This window comes from Euprymna scolopes, chromosome 21 (genome assembly GCF_053919585.1).
Source record: "Euprymna scolopes isolate OS-2025 chromosome 21, ASM5391958v1, whole genome shotgun sequence".
Lineage (NCBI taxonomy): Eukaryota > Metazoa > Mollusca > Cephalopoda > Sepiida > Sepiolidae > Euprymna > Euprymna scolopes.
Window position 1 is genome coordinate 21,238,675 of NC_136502.1, and position 19,834 is coordinate 21,258,508.

Here is a 19,834-nt window from a genome sequence, read left to right on the forward strand (position 1 = left end):
GGTTCCCGGGTTTTCTTCTTACGTTGTAGATGAGACGGAAATTGTTACGGCGAGCCGGAACGACAAGCTCAGCGCAGCCAGTCAAGTCAGTCGGTTCAGAGGAGCAACTCATGTTAAAGTGACGCTATAGAAAGCGCGGAAACTTATTAGTAGTGTTAGTTATATATTTTCTTGTTATTTATCATGATGGTGAATTTTTAAATTCAAAAAAATTTTTTAAAAGGGCTTACGAAGCTTCATTTTATTTTTGCTTTTAATAATAATAATAATTATTATTATTATTATTATTATTAAGCTGTTGTTTAATAATTGTGTGACGCACTTTACGGGCGGCGTTAGTGCGCACGTTTTTACTTCTGTGGTGGTGTGGTGCGCGTTTCATTTAAATTGTTTTGTTACGTCTAACTTTATTTTTTGTTTGTTTGGTGATTTTTTTTTCTTGGACAAAAAAACAATAAAAATAAAAAACGAGAAAAACATGGATAAAATGTTGACGAAGATTATTTGAAATACAAAAAAAAAAAAAAAAAAAAAAAAAAAAGAGAGAAAGAAAAAGATAAAAATCAAACTAACTCATTCATTACCCCGGATTTTTTGGTTCCAGTGGATTAAAAAAAATCACAAACACAGAAGAACACAACAAACTAACAAAACTTAACGTAAGTCTTTTTTCTTTTGACTTTTTTTATACTATTTTTTTTTTTACATTTTTTGTTACATTTTTTTTTTTACATTTTTTTTTTTACACTTTTAAAAATAATGAATATGTTCAGTTTTCAGTTGGATTTCACTTAATTATTACCTTTTGCAACTTCTGTCTTACAAATTTAGCGGCCGCAATTATAAAATGCTGGTCTTAAAATCTAATATTACTTCATGCTTGTTGGTTTTCATAGTTCTTGTAAGCTGCGGCGTTTCTTGACCGTGGAAATAATTATATATACTGTGTGTGTGTGTGTGTGTGTGTGTGTGTGTGTGTGTGTGTGTGTGTGAACTTGAACCTCAACTGAAATTTTTCAGTGGAAATGTTCTTATTATTTGGATTCTTCACAACGTTTCAGTCGATGTAACCTCCGACCTTCCTCAGGTGTATCTCATCAAACTCGGGAATGTTTATGGCGTCCAAATTCCCGAGTTCGGCAGGATACACCTGAGGAAGGCTGGAGGTTACATCGACCGAAACGTTATGAAAATGACACTCAAGATGAGAACAGTAGTCCAAAAAATCCAAATTTTAAGAATAATTAATCCTCATCTCCAAAAATCAGAAACGTAATATGGAAATATTTAAGCCGAATTTTTTTAGCCAGGATAAAACTTGGCGTATTTCTATAAGGGTTTCGCTCGCGAGGAGTCTGGCCTTTTTCGATTGAATGAGGAATGGTTCGAGTTGTTCCGAGGATGTATACTCTTCCAAGCATTACCTCCTCCTTCAGGTTTCTTTTCAATCGCCCTAGGAATTCTTATCGGAGAATGTTGACACGTTCGTTTTCGGCTATTTTTGTACCCGACCAACGTTGTACCACATCTTCAGAAGCACGCCTGTGGAACTCTGTTCCGGTTGCCTGTTTCCCACCTGACTATAACCTGGATGTCTTCAAGTCCAAAGTAAACAAATTCCTGATGAACCGCCCCCTTAAGTAAGACTTTTTATCAAATCTCAAACACTAGCGTACTGTGCACACAGTAACCCTTATCCCCGAGTGACTTCCGGGCCTTGATAAGTGGTGACTACCTTGTAAAAAAAAAAAAAATATATATATATATATATATATATATATATATATATATATATATATATATATATATATATACCTACCTACCTACCTACCTACGTTACTGTTAATTTGTGGTTTAAAAAATATTTTTCTAAAATAATGTCTTCATGTCTATAATCGAACTTACGACCACGACGTTTAAAAATGGAAATAGTTAGCTATTTAATTCCTGAATTAAAAAAAAAAATGCGCAGAATTTCCAATTTCTGCATTTTTCATGAGTGAGGGAGGGGCCAGGGGGGTCGAAAGTGAGGTACTTACTCACCTCGGCATTATTATAGGTAGAAATCTACACTAACCTAAAATTCCAAATGTAGGTTCAAAAATCTTAATTGTTTATAAGTTTATTGTATTATTTTTATTTCTTTTAATCGCCCCCCCCCATCCGCTCAAAAAAAAAAAAAAAAAAAAACAGAAAAAAAAAGCAATCGGTATTAAGTGTCCTCTGCATTCAACTTCACTCGAACTCGTTGCAACAAAACAGGAAGTTGGTGCATAATCATAGGGTGCCAACGGAGGGGGGGGTCATATTAAGGTGGGTCCCTACAAAAAGGCTGCACTTATTTCACTTTAAATCGAACTTGTGTCAAACTTTCTTTCCTTCTTCCCGGAAGGCGAATAATAATTAAAAAATAAAAAAAGAAAGCAAACACCTGACCACTGCCATTTCTGGCTCGGACCTAACGGCAATTAGAAGACCCCCCCCCCTCGCACTAAAGAAACAGGCCAGCAATGGTCCCATTTATATGATGACTTTTCTCTATGCATACAGGCAAATAGCTTAATGAATATTCAGTCGATCAAAAAGCATTTTCGGTAAATATAGAGATCCTAAGTTCAATACCATGCGCCGGCAACAGTTCTCTGTCTACGTGTATGTCTATCGTTATGTTCGGGATATAATTGAAAACAAAGCTCTGCACAAAGAACGACTAAAATTTCCTAAAGAATCTATTTTGTGTATAAATTTCGCAGTAAGAATTTTGATAATAATATTTTTGGGTCAGCGTTCGACTTCTGACTTTATTTTATTTACATCTTCAACGTTGAAAATGATAGAAAATGATAATTTGGGGTTTGGGGTTTGGGGCTGGGAGCAAAATTACAGAGTTGTCCATTCCGTGCACCATCGGGCGTGGGTGCTAATTACAAATCGATTAAACAATTTTTCAAGTGATATGAGATGCAAAAAATGTCTGGAACACGTAATAAGAACAATCTACCCTGATAGTTCACAATTCCAACTTCAACAAATGTCACCTGAAGAAGGCCAAAACGTGCCCGGACGAACTTCGTTAACTAAGGTAACCAAGATAAGAAGAACCGCTCGAAACACGTAAATAGTAAGAACTTTTTTTTTTTTTTCTTTTTTTTTATCTAAAACGCATGCAGATAATATCCGTGATATCTAGCTTTTCCATTTTCACGCGTTATATTGAATCGGATGAGTTTGTACGGGGGGTGGGGCGTGTTTTTCTGGGGTTGCTGCAAGATACTGAATACCAATAGCCCTATGTAAAACGTCCCAGTGGAACGGCAAGTTAAATTGATAATATTATATTTGCTCGTTTTTTTTTTGCTTTTTTTTCATTGAGATTTTGATTTAACTTTTAAAATTGTGAAAAAGAGGGTAGGAAAATTAGACAAAATGATTAAAACAATATTTTAGAAATGAAAATGTGCTTTAGTCTAGAAACCGGTTTAAGGATTCGAACCACGGAAAAATCACGTCAAACTGTACGCGTACACAAACACACGCACACAAAACACAGATACGCGAGACTGTGCAATTTTGAAAGTGAAAGTGAAACATATTAGTTTTCACGTATGACGAGTGAGTGCGCAGAACTTTAAACTGTGTTATATGCATATTATATATATATATATATATATATATATATATATATATATATATATATATATATATATATATATATATATATATATATATATATATAGGTAACTAAAATTAACTTGTAGGGCGTGTTCTTTCTTGTGCGACAGACATCAATGATGAAGACATATGGAAGGCTCTTGACAGTCATAACATTGATGACATTAAAACAAACCATTGTTTTATATGATTAAAGTGTAGTAACTGTCCTGTGTTCGATCAGAGAAGAATAAATACTTCTTTATTGAGTCGATATTTATTTTTTTTAACCCAAATTGTCCCTTTTAAGGAGCTAGACTGTCCCCACTCTACACACACACACACACACACACACACACACACACATATATATATATATATATATATATATATATATATATATATATATATATATATATATATATGCCTGGCGAGTGACTCAGTACAAAAAGAGATCCCAACAATTGCGCTGAAAGGGACGGTTAGAATCCTTAAAAGATCTCTCGGTGGAAGTCTCTGAAATTTCGTGTGAATGTCTGGCATTTCGGAAGGATGTTCCATACCCAACAAAAAAAAAAGAATAAGAAAAGATGGGGAGAGAGAGAGAGAGAGAGAGAGAGAGAGAGAGAGAGAGAGAGAGAGAGAGAGAAACATGGACACATCGACTGTGTGTAATATAACTTAATCAAGGGAAGCAGGTCAAGAATGAGGAAATATTAAAGAGGTTAAACATTAGATATATTTTTGAAAACAAAAAAATCTTCTTTGGAAATATTCTAATTTTAATTGATATTTTTACAACGTTTCGGCCGATGTAACTTTCGGTGCACTTTTTCGAACTCAGGAATCTACAAAATTTCAAACTGATTCCTGAAAACTCCTCATAAATTTAGTTCGCCATAAAGATTCAAAGAAAAATGCACATGAAAAAGGTCGGAGATTCCATCAACCGAAAAGTTGTGAAATTAATAATCGAGACGAGAATAATAGTCCGAATAATACAAATAATAGAAATTATCAACCAATCATCTCAAAGAATCTTGAAATGCAAGTTTATTGGAGGTGGGGGGGGGCTAGTAACTTTTGGGTGATTGAATGAGAAAAAAATGTCGATATTAATGTTTGTGTTTTTTTTTTTTTTTTTCACATAAAACACAAATCGGATAATGACTTTTTTTTATGTATATTCAGTCCTGGGAGGTCCACCATCCCAGGTTTTACCTTCTCTCTCAGAAGAAGCTAGTTTGCTGCTAATCACATTTAGCGCTCCTACCGAGAAATGCTCACGGACCTGCTCAGGCATTTTTGTAGGCCAGAGTGCGCTTATTCTGGTGCGTTGGCTTATCAAAACCATACTTGACGTTGTTTCTACACTTCTCTAGCGAGGAGATAAATAATATTGATGTTTTTGTGAACAGAACGGTGTAGAACGATTCGAACGGAAAGGCCAATCTTCAAGAATAAAGAATTACGCGGACGATGCTAAAAGACATTTTATGTAAGTAATTAATCGATTGGTTTACCAAGGTAAGTTATGACCAGGCATCGGTTAATTAAAAAAATAAAGAAGCTATTGAAATAAAAACAAATTAAAGAAAAAAAAAACACAAATTTTAATATTTTTATTTTTTATTTTATTTTTTATTAACGAGCTGTGTATCCCTGGCAATGCCCGGTGGTCTTTTTACTTTCATTTTTTTTTCTTTTAATTTCTTGTAAGAAAAGATTTACATCTTAAAAATAATAACCCAATGATTTTTTTTTTTGTTTTTCCTTTAATGGCGAAATCAACATGATTTTGCAAATAATATATTTTTAAACACATTTTTGCATGCCATCTTTTGGTCAATTTTTTTTATAAATCGAATTTTTTGTGAAATTTAATTTTACGATTTTTTATCGTCTGATCATTACATTGATCATTTTTCATTATTGTATCAGACTTTAAAAAATGCTAATTTAAATTTTTTTTTAATGGAAATCACTCCAGATAAGGCATGAAGCCACTTCATGGAAGGAACTAAAAATGTGTAAAAAAAAAAAAAAAAAAAAAAAACGCCAACAAAAATGGATAGATTTTGACTCAGGAAACAGCAATACTTTCCCCTTTGTCAGAAACATTGCTCATGGAATGTGAGGATTAATGGACAAAATAAGGCGAGCGAGATTTACTATGCTGTCGAAAGTATTTTTGCTTACCATATTCAAATGGAAATTAAGACCATGATAAGTGTTAGATGGAATAGATTCTGGCACAGAAAACAGCAATTCTTTCCCCTTTGTCAGAAGCATTGCTTATTGAAAGTAAGTGCTAAAGGACAAAACAAGGGAAGCGAGAGTTACGAGGATGCCGGTCGTAAAAACCAACGTTCACTTTTTACGAACGATATGCTGTCTGATAAATTTATGATAAAGAATATGATTTTTGGAAACTGATATACCTATCGACTCCGATCGAAGTGAAGTATGAGTAGCTATATTTAGTTTCAAATATTCTGACACTTCCCAAAATGGGTGAGGGGAATATTCAAGGGAGGAGGAACGGATTATGATCATGACCGTTAAAATGGGGCCGGGTCGCCCACACGAAAGCATACCCTTTTTCACATCCTACCTGAGCGCGCACGTGTGTGTCACGAGGGGGTGGGGGATATTAAGTGTTAGCCTCTCTTTTTCAGCTAACAGGCGTTTTTTCTTCATTTATTTATTCATTCTTTTTTTGTCACCATTTATTTGTCTCCATGCAAGGGGAAATTTAGACAATATTAATATTGTTCGTTTTGATGGGACATTAACCATCGACAACTGATTCGTGGACGCACACACACAATTGCTTATATACGCTCTCAACCATGCACGCACACACACACGCACACAGATGCACACACGCACACACAATTGCTTATATATATACTCTCACCCATGCACACACACACGCACACGCACACACACACACGCACACGCGCGCACACATATATATATATATATATATATATATATATATATATATATATATATATATATATATATATATATTGTAAAGGAAAATGCGACTTGTTTCCAATTTCTGTCGATATTGTTTCAATATTACTTGAAGATGGTCGCTATTTTTTAATCTTTGAAATTTTTTTTATAAAATAAAATAACGTAACAATATATATACTCTTACTGGGAAAGAAATAGGATTGCTAATCTTCCATGCAGTACCTCCTCCACTAATCCGATAGATGAGATGAATGGGAATTATTGATCTCTGATGTCTTGGGTGAAAAACTTTAAAAGTTGGGTCATTATTCAGATAGCCAACATAAAGTGCTTCATATATATAATGATAATCTTTTTTCTTACTTTTATATCCTGCCTCGCACCGATCCATAGTTCATCCCAAATTATTATCGTGAAGTTGACAAAATAACCCCTGAACGTTACAGATAAATTTAGAGAATGCAAAATGTAAGCGTTTTTTTTTTTTAATTCACGGATTACGAAAAACAAAATTCGCAAACCATTTAGCTGTGAGTAACCACGGTTCATTCATTAATGTTGTTGTTCATTCATTTATTCGTTCGTTTATTTGCTGATTTCTTCTTTCATCCATCTTGTTCATTTATTGTGAAGTTCGTCGTACTCGAAACAAAAAAGTAATTCGTTTTTTTTAGGACTCTATTTCAATAAGCATATTATTGCGTTACAATAAATATTGAGCACTGTGTATTTGTTTTCAATATCAATTAAACACACTAGAAAAAAAATCTTGAGTTTAAAAAAAAAAGCTAGAATTTATTAAACCGGTACGAGGCGGAGTGAATAAAGAAATAGGTTAGGGTAAATCACGAAAAAAAAAATCTCTATGTGACTTTTTGAAAAGTTAAAATCAGAAATAAGTTAAAAGTCACAAAAAATTCTTAAAACTAAGAAAAATTCACAAAAAAACAAATGATGACAGAATTAAATAACAAATGTCCCAGATAAAATGGAAAGAAGTTGCCAAAAAATACAGACCAAAAAGTCACGAAACAAGTTTTAAAATCACAAAAAATTCACGCTGTTTTCAAAGTGACTAAGATTTTTGAAAACGAAAGTCTTATGAATTGAAAGTGAAAGTGAAAGTAGACATAAAAAACTTTTCTTCCACAAAAAATAATTTAAAAAAACAATCATTATTAAAGTTGAATTTTGTATCGTTATTGTTTGTTTGTTTGTTTGTTTGTTTGTTTGTTTTATTTAACGAAATGTCTAACGATTTCTATGCCGTTATATCACGAGTGTAATGATTCACAGCGAAAAAATATTCATTGAAATATTAAAAAAGATTAAACAAAGTGAATCTATCGATTTAGCAATCATTATTATTATCTTTATTTTTCGTTCGTTTAATAAAAAGGAGAAAATCGTGGATGTGTCTAATCTTCCTATTTATGTATATGATGTATAAACGTGTTTACATCGTTTGGTCAGCAAAAACATTAAAAAATTTCATCCAAATTAACCAACATTAAAAACGTAATAAACAAATAAATCAACTTTATTGTTGTTGGAGTTGAATGTTTAAGTAAGTTACCATAATAATAAAAAAAACACACACATTAATATACTTGCATTAAAAGCTTCAGGGGCAATACCATTATTTTAATTGTATATAAACATTGTTCCATACAATATCACCAAAATGTTGTGTAATTTCAGTGAAAACCAAAACTTTCTAAACTACTTAATGGTGTTCTACAAATAAGGCATTTATTTAAGACTAGCTGAACCAACTCGATGTTGCCCGGGAGTCTTCTTCATTTCAATTTTTCTTTCGCCCCATCTCTTTTTTCTTTTCTTTAATTTCTTGAAAGAAAATATTTACACTTTCGGAACGATCATTTCTCGAAGAAACATATGCCATGAAAACAAATCGATTTGGTAATAAAATCGATCTGATATTTTGCGAAATGTTGATATTTAAATCCCACAAATACTTTCGAGTTTTTATTTATTTATTTTTTTTAATCCATCAATTTATAATTAACTTTCATGGATACTCAGCGTTGCACGTCGAAAATAGTTAATAAAAAGTGTCGATTCTCTCTCTTTCTCCCCCCTCTCTTCCCTCTCTCTTTCGCAATTACTACAAGAAAAAAAAATAGTTACTAACCGTTTGACCTAGTTTCAATGTTATTTTTGAAACAACTGTCTGTAAGAATGAAAGACAGTTTGTGTGTGTGTTTTTATTTTCCCCAGTGCATTAATTTTTAGTTCCAAGCAAATAAATATAACATTAGTTTTTCCATACTCAGTTCAAAATCATACGGATTTTGATGATGTAAGATTTTTTAGTGTATCATAAGTAGTTTCTGAGTTTTAGTCCGACACACGCATACACGAAACTACAAGAGTTATCTAGATAATAAATAAGAAACTAAAAGTAAGCTTTATATGCCGATTTTTTGCACCGTAATTATTTTTAAATGGAACTTTTAAAACTTAAATTTATTCATAAGATTTTCAATTTATTACTTTTACAAAATTATTAATTACTTTTACAAAATTATTAATTACTTTTACAAAATTATTAATTACTTTTACAAAATTATTAATTACTTTTACTTATTAATTACTTCAGGCATTTTTTTTTTTTAATTTCTACACATTAGACTTATTCGGAATTGCAGACAAGAACGATATCTGATCAGACCAACTTATTTTTTAATAGAATTTTAAACTTAAATCTGTTTATTGATTTCTTTAATTATTAATTAATCGAGTTTTATCGGGGATTTTTTTCGAATTAGGTTCATTTTCAATCATACACAGACATACACACATGGTAGTTTTTCAGATAATTTGATGAATGAAGATAACGTTTTATAAATTGAAAATCACAAATGACGTTGCAATTACATGATTTTCTGCATTTTTGAGATGACGATTATTTGTATTATATTAATTCTTTAGACTACCGTTCTCATCTTCTGTGCTATTTTCACAATATTTCGGTCGATGTAACTTCCGACCTTCTTCGGGTGTATATTTTCGAACTCGAGAATCTTTCTGTCGAACTCGTGAATCTTTTTGTTGATCTCAAGAATCTTTCTGTCGAACTCGAGAATCTTTCTGTCGAACTCGAGAATCTTTCTGTCGAACTCGAGAATCTTTTTGTTGATCTCAAGAATCTTTCTGTCGAACTCGAGAATCTTTCTGTCGAACTCGAGAATCTTTCTGTCGAACTCGAGAATCTATCTGTCGAACTCGAGAATCTTTTTGTTGATCTCAAGAATCTTTCTGTCGAACTCGAGAATCTTTCTGTCGAACTCGAGAATCTTTCTGTCGAACTCGAGAATCTTTCTGTTGATCTCAAGAATCTTTCTATCGAACTCGTGAATCGTTTTGTTGATCTCAAGAATCTTTCTATCGAACTCGTGAATCTTTCTGTCGAACTCGTGAATCTTTTTGTTGATCTCAAGAATCTTTCTGTCGAACTCGAGAATCTTTCTGTCGAACTCGAGAATCTTTCTGTTGATCTCAAGAATCTTTCTATCGAACTCGAGAATCTTTCTGTCGAACTGTGGAACCTTTCCGTCGAACTTGGGGATATTTCTATCGAACTTGGGAAATCTATCTGTCGAACTCGGAAATCTACGTGGAATTTCGGGAAAGATTCCCGAGTTTGTCGGAAAGATTCCCAAGTTTGTCGGAAAGATTCTAGATACAAGATACACCTGAAGACGGTCGGGAGTTACATTGACAGAACAGTTGTGAAAATTACACTCAAAATGAGAACAGTAGTCTGAAGATTCCAACTAATATGTGCGTCCATAAATATTTCTGTGCGATTGAAGGTCGATTTAAAATTGAAACCGAAAGTGAAAGTAAAAATGTAATGTACACATTAACATTTTAAGTGGAGAATCTTATTGACTCGTTTTGTTGTCGTTTGGTTCAAATCAACTTGTTTGTCGTGTCTTCGAAGATGTTAATGTTATACTCTTACTAATAATACTATAAAAACAATGAACACTTCCAGGCTCCAAAACTATTTGAAATAACTACATAAAATTTGACATGAAAAACCCTTAGGACATATATCATAGGTTGGTAACAATGTTAATATATTTACAGTAACTATTTCTTTTTATTTATTTTTACTCATGAGTCAGCATTTCTCAAGGTTAAAAGCTACTTGAGGATAAAATTTGATAGATTGACATTTGAATAATAATCAATATTATGAGAGGATTGGGAATAATGAATGGGATGAATAAAATTTGATGATTTAGGAGAACGGTTTATGGCAAGTGTTAATTGACATAAGATTTGCAGCTGAGCACAATGTAAACCTTAGGGAAGCAACCTTATGGCAACGTGTTTCATGGGTAATTCTTAAAAAGAAAACGCTGTAATTCCATTTGATGTTATATATACAGGGGAGAAAGGACACTTCTTGCTAGTGGTGGTAGAGTTCTTGCTGTGAAAGTTTTACAATAAATAACAATGAAATAGGAAAAAGACTAGCAATGTCTCTTTTGTGAAAAAGGTACGAATTTGCGAAGTGAGCCTTGCAAGGTTAGTAAGAGTACTCTGCGTGAAAGCTACACAGATGTGGCAGCAATACTCCAACTTAAAATGCATCTGACTTTTATATGAGTAAAAGATTACACCAGGAGTCAGCTACGTTCTGGAGTAATAGAATGATCCAAACATTTTTCAAGCTGATTGGATACAAGTGTTCTAAAAAGAAACAAATATGCCAGAGAACTCTTTTTTTTTTTTACACTGTGATCACCACTTATCAAGGCCCGGAAGCCACTCAGGAATAAGGGCTATTGCAAGTACATTACGTTAGTGTGGAGATTTGATGAAGTGTTTACTTAAGGGGGCGGTTCATTAGGAATTTGTTAACATTGGACTTGAAGACATCCAAGTTGTAGTCCGGTGGGAAGCAGGCAGATGGAACAGAGTTCCACAGGCGTGCAGTTCTAAGAAAGAAGCTTTTTTCATGGAATCCGCGTTTTGATTTAGGCACAGATATAGAGTGGGGGAAATTTTTCACAGTGGATTCAGCTAGACGGGTGTTTTTCGTGAAAGATTGGCGAGGGGGGACCAGAGATTGGAGTTCAGACGAGCACCTGCCATGGAAATAACGATAAAACAAGGATAGGCTCGCAACGTCTCTTCTGTGGGAGAGAGGTTGCAGGGTAGAGAAAAGGGCATCCCCCACTAAGCCACGAAGTCTATTTTGTACTCTGTCAAGGCAGGATAGGCTGTTTTTAGCAGCTCCTGCCCAGATATGGCAACAGTATTCCATCCTTGGACGTACTTGGCTTTTATATAGATAACTTAAAGGAATACGGAACCTAAAGAAAATCAATATAATATCAATAATTGTAGGAGCACTAGGAACAGTACCCACGAATTTGGAAAAAATACTAGAAGTCAGAATCAAAGGGGAAGACTGAGACTATGCAACAGACGGTAATACTGAAAACAGCTGAAATCTTAAGGAACACCCTTGAATACGGGAACTAATCTATATGAGTAACAAAGGCCAATGGCGAATGACTGTTGTGATGATGTAAATTCATTTTCAAAGGTTATCGAGAGAGGTGGAGAGTACTGAAAATTTGGGGAGATTTGTTGTTACCCAGAATCCAGGGAACACCATCGGTTGTCGTCAAATTAACAATCTTTGATAATTACCTGTGTGAGAACTAGTGAGTGAAATAATAATAATAAAAATAATAATAATAAAAATAAAAATAATAATAATAATAATAATAATAATAATAATAATAATAATAATGAAAGCAGCTGAAATATTAAGGAAAATTCTTGAATGCAGAGACTAATGCACATGAGCTATGGGTGCAAGCCGGACTTATAAAAACTGCTACAGAGCTAAAACACAAAGAAACACCACATGGAAGCAAGAAAACTGAAACTATAATTATAAGTTAAGACCCCCATTCTCATTCGGATCCGAAAAAAGTGAGGGTGGTAGCAACATTCACCCTACCAAAAAGCCAAAGATGGTCGAGGAGGATGGAAAGACCGAGGAGAGAAAGCACTAGCCAGACCTCCGCTCAATGAGTGCGAAAAGGGCTGGGATCCTGGGGAAGCTGATTGCCACCCAAATTCCAGTGAAAACCAACGGTCACTACCAACGAGAAATCAATGATAAACGGCTGTTGCGATAATGCAAATTCATTTGCAAAGATTATCGAAAATGGTGCAGAGTACCAGAAATCTGTGGAGACTTGTTGTCACTCAGACTCCATAGAATACCACAAGTTGTTCTCAAAGAGAAATCTTAGCTGATGGCCTGTGTGACTACTCCTAGTGAATAATTGATGATGATGACGATGACGATGACGATGATGATGATGATGATGATGATGCACTCTTATGAATTTAATAAAATATCTAATAAAAATCTTCAACATTATAATGTGTTACTACTACAAAAGAAACTATAAATGACAGACAGTGATGGATTCAAAATTATTCAAGTTAAATTCCACCAAAATAAACTAGAATCATCTTACATTAGTCACTCATTAGGAGTTCTCACATAACCCATCACCAGCGATCGCTCACTGGCAACAACCTGTGATGTTTCTTGGAGTTCAAGTGACAATACATCTCCCCAGATTTCCAGTGCTCTCCACCTTTTATAATAACCAGCATATGTGGGCCCTGTCGGTGGGGCATTAGAATACACCGACTGCCCCCCTGCAGAGGGTAAAAGCCCCTCAATGGGGGTCCTGGATATGACCTTAAACTATATCCAGTGGTGAGACCCCAGCTTGCGGGCTTTGGGGAGTGTGGAGCCACCCTTTAATTACCATTGCTCCCAGGTCCACTCTGACCCGGAGTGGTAGTACCTGTTAGGGTTCCAACTATGGGTTAAATAGAAACCGACTTGAAAACAACAAATATATTCTATTAAAAATTTTTTCTTCAAAATCTTTGGATTCGGCATTAAATAACCCGAAAAGGGTTGATATGCCGTAAAACAAAAACAACCAACCAACAACCAGCATATTTGACTTCACGTTATCCAAACAATCGCTTACTATTGATTTCTTACTGACATTGGCTATTGGTATTCCTTGTGGCTTCAGTGGCAAAATGGTTCCAGTTTTCTCCGTACTCTTCAAGTGGAGGTCTGGTTAGTGCTTTCATCGGGCCTCCCAAACTATTTACTACTCTTCCATGTGGCGCCATCTACTGTAGACAGCACCATTTTTGGAGGGGGGGCATAGTATTTTGCTGTTTTTGGTTTTCTTGGTTCCCTATGGTTGTGTTCTTTCTGTTTTTCCTTTATTTCTCTTGCAGCATTCGACTTAATGGTTAGTATTCATAGTTTATCTAGATTGGTTTCCACAGTCTAGGATTTTCCTTAGGATTTTAGCTCTTTTCATTATTGCTATGCATTATATTTTCTCAGCCTTCACCCTGATTCCAATTTCTGTTATTCTTTTTTCAAAGTTCCCAGTGCTCCTACTATTATTGGTATTATCTTGACTTTCTTCAGGTTATTATTATTATTATTATTATTATTAATAATAATAATAATAATAATAATAATAATAATAATAATAATAATCTTTGTGGAAAGTACTGCAGATCTGAGAAAAATAAGATGTTGGTAGTCTATAGTCATTTGTTATGATCTGTTTATCCGCATAAAATTGGCAATTAAAAACAGTCAGACACAAAATGTGACAACTGAAATAATAAATTTTTATACTTCCAGTTAAAATTGCCCGAATTTGACATGAAGTAATCCTATAACAACAGGTTTGTAATAAGGGAGGAACGCTTATAATATTAATTATATAATTAAACTATTGATTAGAGTTCCACCAAATGTTGTATTCGTACCACATTCCGATTGTTCAGTGTATCATAAGAGATCATTGAAAAGCCGCAATCTGGACAAAATTTTAGCAACTAATAAGCAGTGATGAATTGAAAGAGTTTTTCCTTGGTTTTAGCTCTGTTGAGAAAACAAACCAGATAGAGGAGCCTGCTGGCCCTGGCAGCAATCTGATGTAGTGATGGTGTCATAGATAAAACACCTGCTTCTAATTTTGATGAGCTAAGGCGGAAGTAGTAAGGCTCATAAAACTCAGTTACAATGTATGAGATAGCAGGTTAATGTTTAGCCTCCATAGGATTTCCCATCCCCAGCTCAAACAAAATAAGAAAATTGAAAAACTACCACGGGCTTACATGTATACACATTAGCATATATCGTTAGTCAATGGGCGGAGTCTCTCTCTCTCTCTCTCTCTCTCTCTCTCTCTCTCTCTCTCTCTCTCTCTCTCTCTCTCTCCCTACCACACACACATAACTCCTCCTTCTTCATATTATCGTCAAAGTTAGCCACTCCCTTTTCGAATGTAAATTTAACAACTGAATACAAAATAAACACATTCAATCTCATTCAAATTTCGATGGAAATGTTTTTAGTCAAGTTTTTTTTTAATATAATCAACAAATACAAAATTAATGTACTAAAATTTTTTAAAAACTTAACTGTCAAATATGTTTGTTTGACTCCACATTCAAAAATGAGATAGTGAAACGTTGATATGCATACATTCATAAAGCTTGAATTTTGTATTGAAATGTATAACACGGTGCAGAAATATATCAAAATAATGATTATATAACCATGAAACTGCAGTAACATGTTAAGATATGCCCCGTTTTTAATATTATTTATTATTTGTTATAAAGCTCTAAACAGATATTGGGCACTTTACATGTACAATGTTTACTGATTTTAATTGGCTTAGATTCAAGATATGGCATAATCACATTGACACACCAGTTCCCACTGGATCACCGAAGTTAAGCAACGTTGAAACTGTTCAGTACTAAATGGGTTACCATTTGGGACTTCCAGGTTCTGTATGTGTTCTTTGCTTATCTTGGCATTGTTTCCAGTCGTCCTAGCATTTCTTCTTGCCACTGGACTCAAACAGTGCCGATTCAGGAGAGGTGTGGTTGGGATTGCACAACCCTTGCCTCACAATTACACGTGCAGCTGCCCCTACAGGGGGAATCCTTTGTCTTTTGAGACTGAATGGAGGTATCGGAGATTCAAGATGCATATTTGAACGACCAATTTGCTGTAGTTAATTTACATATAATACAATTTTAATTTTCTGTTATAATATTTGGAGTACATAGTGTTTTAGCTTTGACTTAATCTCCATTGTCTTCAAGGTTGGGCACACTACTTGTCTGTTTAGACTCTACTTAATAACTTACTACTACTACTACTACTACTACTACTTAGTATATATATATGTGTGTGTGTGTGTGTGTGTGTGTGTGTGTGTGTGTGTATAAAAGGAACTTTGTGCGTGTGCGTGAGTTCGTTCCCTATGGACTCAAAATCGGCTTGGACGATTTTTATGAAATTTCGTGCAACGGTAATTTATGTGCCTGGCAATGTTCTTAGATAGGTTTTGTATCGGAATGTCTTTGAAAAGTATCGATAATCGATAATCGAAAAAATCCGATGAAAGAAAGAACAAGCGATTTTGACACAAAGTTAACACCTTACACAGCCTAATATCACAAATGCATTTGAAAAGTTTTGTTATCACACAAGCTAAAAAGTCCGACATATAAAATCGACAGTAGGTTCTTTTATATGACCAGGGGCACGTTCGAAATGAATGTTTCTATTTAAAGCACAATTGCACTATGATACTTGACTTTTTTATTTTAAACTTAAATCCAAGCTATTATAACCGCACAAACTGTAAGGCCAAACATATAAAAATTACAGTAGATTCTCTGATATGACAGGGGCGCGTTCGAAATAAAAGTTTCTGTTTAGAGTACAATTGAAACATGATATTTAACTTTTGTATTTAAAACTTAAATTCAAACCATTATATCTGAAAAAAAAAATTTTTAAGCTAAAGTAAGTTCTCTACAGCACAATGTAGACTATAATGTATTATGGATTAAGTCACTGCAAGCAAGTATGTGAAGCTTCCTCCTGGTGCACCATGATGGGTCCCCAACTAGAGCAGGCAATCAATCGATTTGATTGAAAATTGGGCGATTACACCGATTTTGATGACAATAAAAATATGGGAGTGGAAAAAATTTGTTGATCATCATTCAATCCAAGGCAACGTCAGGTCTCCCTGCTAGTATAGGTAAAGTGAAAATGTTCAAACTGAAATTTATGAAACATGTTTACATAATGCTTATGCCATAAGTTTTGTATTCCTCTAAGTTCATATATATATATATATATATATATATATATATATATGAAGTTTTTCAACCTTTAAAACCTTGGTCGTTCCAAAAGTAAAGCCTCCTCTGAAATTAAAGAGCTACAAAGACGGAAATAGTACCATTAAAACTAGCGGCATTTTATGCTCCAGAAATTATTTTTCTACATAGTCACCACCATTCTTGATGAACTTTTGCCAGTAATTCAATGACGCAGCTCTGCTTTTGGCGCACTTCTATGACAGGAGTTGTTTTCTTAGAGTCTTACACTGTCAGTATCTGCAACAGAGAGATGACACTTTCAGGTCATGAATGCATAAGTTCAGTCATCATAACAATGCAATTTGCAATCCCCTCTGATCGATTCCGGCGGAAAAAATAGGAGGCATTACTTTTGGAACATCCATCGTATATGTAAAAAAACAAAAACAAAAGGCATTGGAAAACTCTTGCAATTACTGTATTTGTTTGCTTCTAATAATTTACGTTAAGTATTATTTTAGGGATTATCAGTTGTTTAGCATAAAAAATATAAGTATTATATACTAATAAACCACGGCGTTGTCCATCATAAGAAATATGATATTTTAATTCATGCAGATTACATATTTATTATTAAAAAGACAATTCTCTATTGATTATTATATTGTACCTAATATATAGTAATGAAATCAAAACTAAAATATATATATGACTTGGGTGTCATCAGGTAGATTTGAAACCAAAACATACAACTCTCCACCCTCATTCCTTAGCCTCTGAGTCACGCCCATACGCATATATATATATATATATATATATATATATATATATATATATATATATATATATATATATAGTAAGTTATAAAATATATATGGCGATTAAGCTACACTGAATATTCCACATTTCACCCACTCGAGGATTCTTCAGGCTTATGCCTAGAGTGGATGAAACGCAGAATATTCAGTGTAGCTTAATCGCCATATATATTTTATTATAACTTACTAACTAGCTCTACCTATGTATTGAGCACTGTTGAAGTAAATACTTAAAGTTTATGCATAAATTTATACTTTCGTATATTAATTTTATGTGAGTAAATGAAGTAGTTATACATATATGTATATATATATATATATATATATATAAATATATATATATATAAACGGAATGAAAGGTGAATTTATATATATATATATATATATATATATATATATATTGTTATCCACATACAGTACTGTTTCGTTGTCTCACAACTCATCAGTGCAGCTAGACATACACTTTTCCCTAGGATCGAACCTACAACCAAGGATCGAACCTACAACCGTCGCACACACACACACACACACACACACACACACACACACACACACACATATATATATATATATACATATATATATATATATATATATATATATATAAATTCACCTATCATTCCGTTTTTTAAAAGATGTAATCGCCCGGTCGTCAAAGACAAGATACAAGCAAGCAAGAAAGCAAGCAAGGTCCACAGAGTTTTATAATTATATAGATAACAAGAGTTTTATAATTATACAGATAACAAGAGTACATGGAGAAACAGGTCATAATAGTTTTGCGGTTACATTTACCTCTCTACTGGGATTTATCCAGGAAAGGATTCTGCGAAGATCATTCTGTATCCAACTCATTTGGATCTGCTAGCATGATTAATTTCTTCACATCTGTTTATCGAAAACCAGAAATACAACCGCCTTGTAAAGAATTACCCCCCCCCCAAAAAAAAATGAGTACAAACATACTTTTTTTTCTATTGGAATGTTTGTAATGTTTTTACGTTCGAACAAATTATAATAAAAGTTGCTTGTGTGACTGGAATGACATTGTTCTTTTATATGGTGTTTGTCGTTTGTACTAAAAATATTATCATCGAGTGTTTGAGTTTTCATAAAAATTTTGAAAGAAATATTTTTTCTAAAAAAAGTATATGGAAAAAGTCGTCTTACCATTATAAAAAATCAATGAGATATTGAAATCACTCTCAGTACCCGGATGTAAGTTTCACAAGGGCTGATGAAAGTTATTGCCCTTCCATTAGCAACTTTCAGACATATTTTGAAAAAAAAAAATCAACCATATTTAAAAAAAAAAAAGTTAAACAAAACGTTATTTTCTGCATTACTTATTGCATTAGGAATACAGACATCAGTTCCAATCAATACGGTTTGGGGTTTTTAGGGGTTAACAGTTAAAAAATTAGTAAGTGCAGGGATTCCAAATTCACAAACTTACAATGTGCAAAATGGTCATACAAAATACAATGCTTTATGTGTTACGGTAACAAAAAAATTCTTGGATGGAAATTCAAATCCACAATATTGACTTATTGTGATTTAAAAATCAAACATCAATTGCTTTGAAAATCTCGATAAATTGATATTTTGGTCAATAATAAGTCAATTCACCTTGAATTTTTTAGCAATCTCTCAACCCAACCCCCCAAAATAGGAGTCACATGGGAGCCTTTCAGGGTACAGTGGTTGAGAAATGCTAATTTAAGGCATTAGGTGTTAAAAAGCCAATTCATGAAATGGTATACAGGATGTTACATAGGTTTAAAAATCCTCCTCCTCCTCCTCCTCCTCCTCCTCCTCCTCCTCCTCCTCGTACTACTACTACTACTACTACTACTACTACTGCTAGTAAATATAATAAAATCATCATCATCATCATCATCATCATCATCATTGCACTTGTATGTTCCAAAACTATTAAACAAAATTGCTCAAAATCTGACATGAAATACACATAGTATCCTAGATTTGTCACAGAGCATTTAAAATGTTAAACTACTACTGCTACTACCAATAATAATAATAATAATAATAATAATAATAATAAAAATAATAATAATTGTTTCACCACCATCCCCCCCCTCCCCCCAAAAAATGATACCAAAGAACCG

The 19,834-nt window shown here is 33.6% G+C and overlaps 1 protein-coding gene across 4 annotated transcripts in view; it reads left to right on the forward strand.

Moving 5' to 3' along the window:
• The window catches only part of LOC145242049 (putative protocadherin beta-18), a 108,860-nt gene that overhangs the window by 113 nt on the left and 88,913 nt on the right, over positions 1-19,834 (forward strand). For all 4 annotated transcript variants that reach the window (XR_013862646.1, XR_013862645.1, XM_080104942.1 and 1 more), the window contains exon 1: positions 1-659. This exon is cut by the window's left edge. The gene's annotated coding sequence lies outside the window, so the exon portion shown is untranslated. The remainder of the gene's footprint in view (positions 660-19,834) is intronic.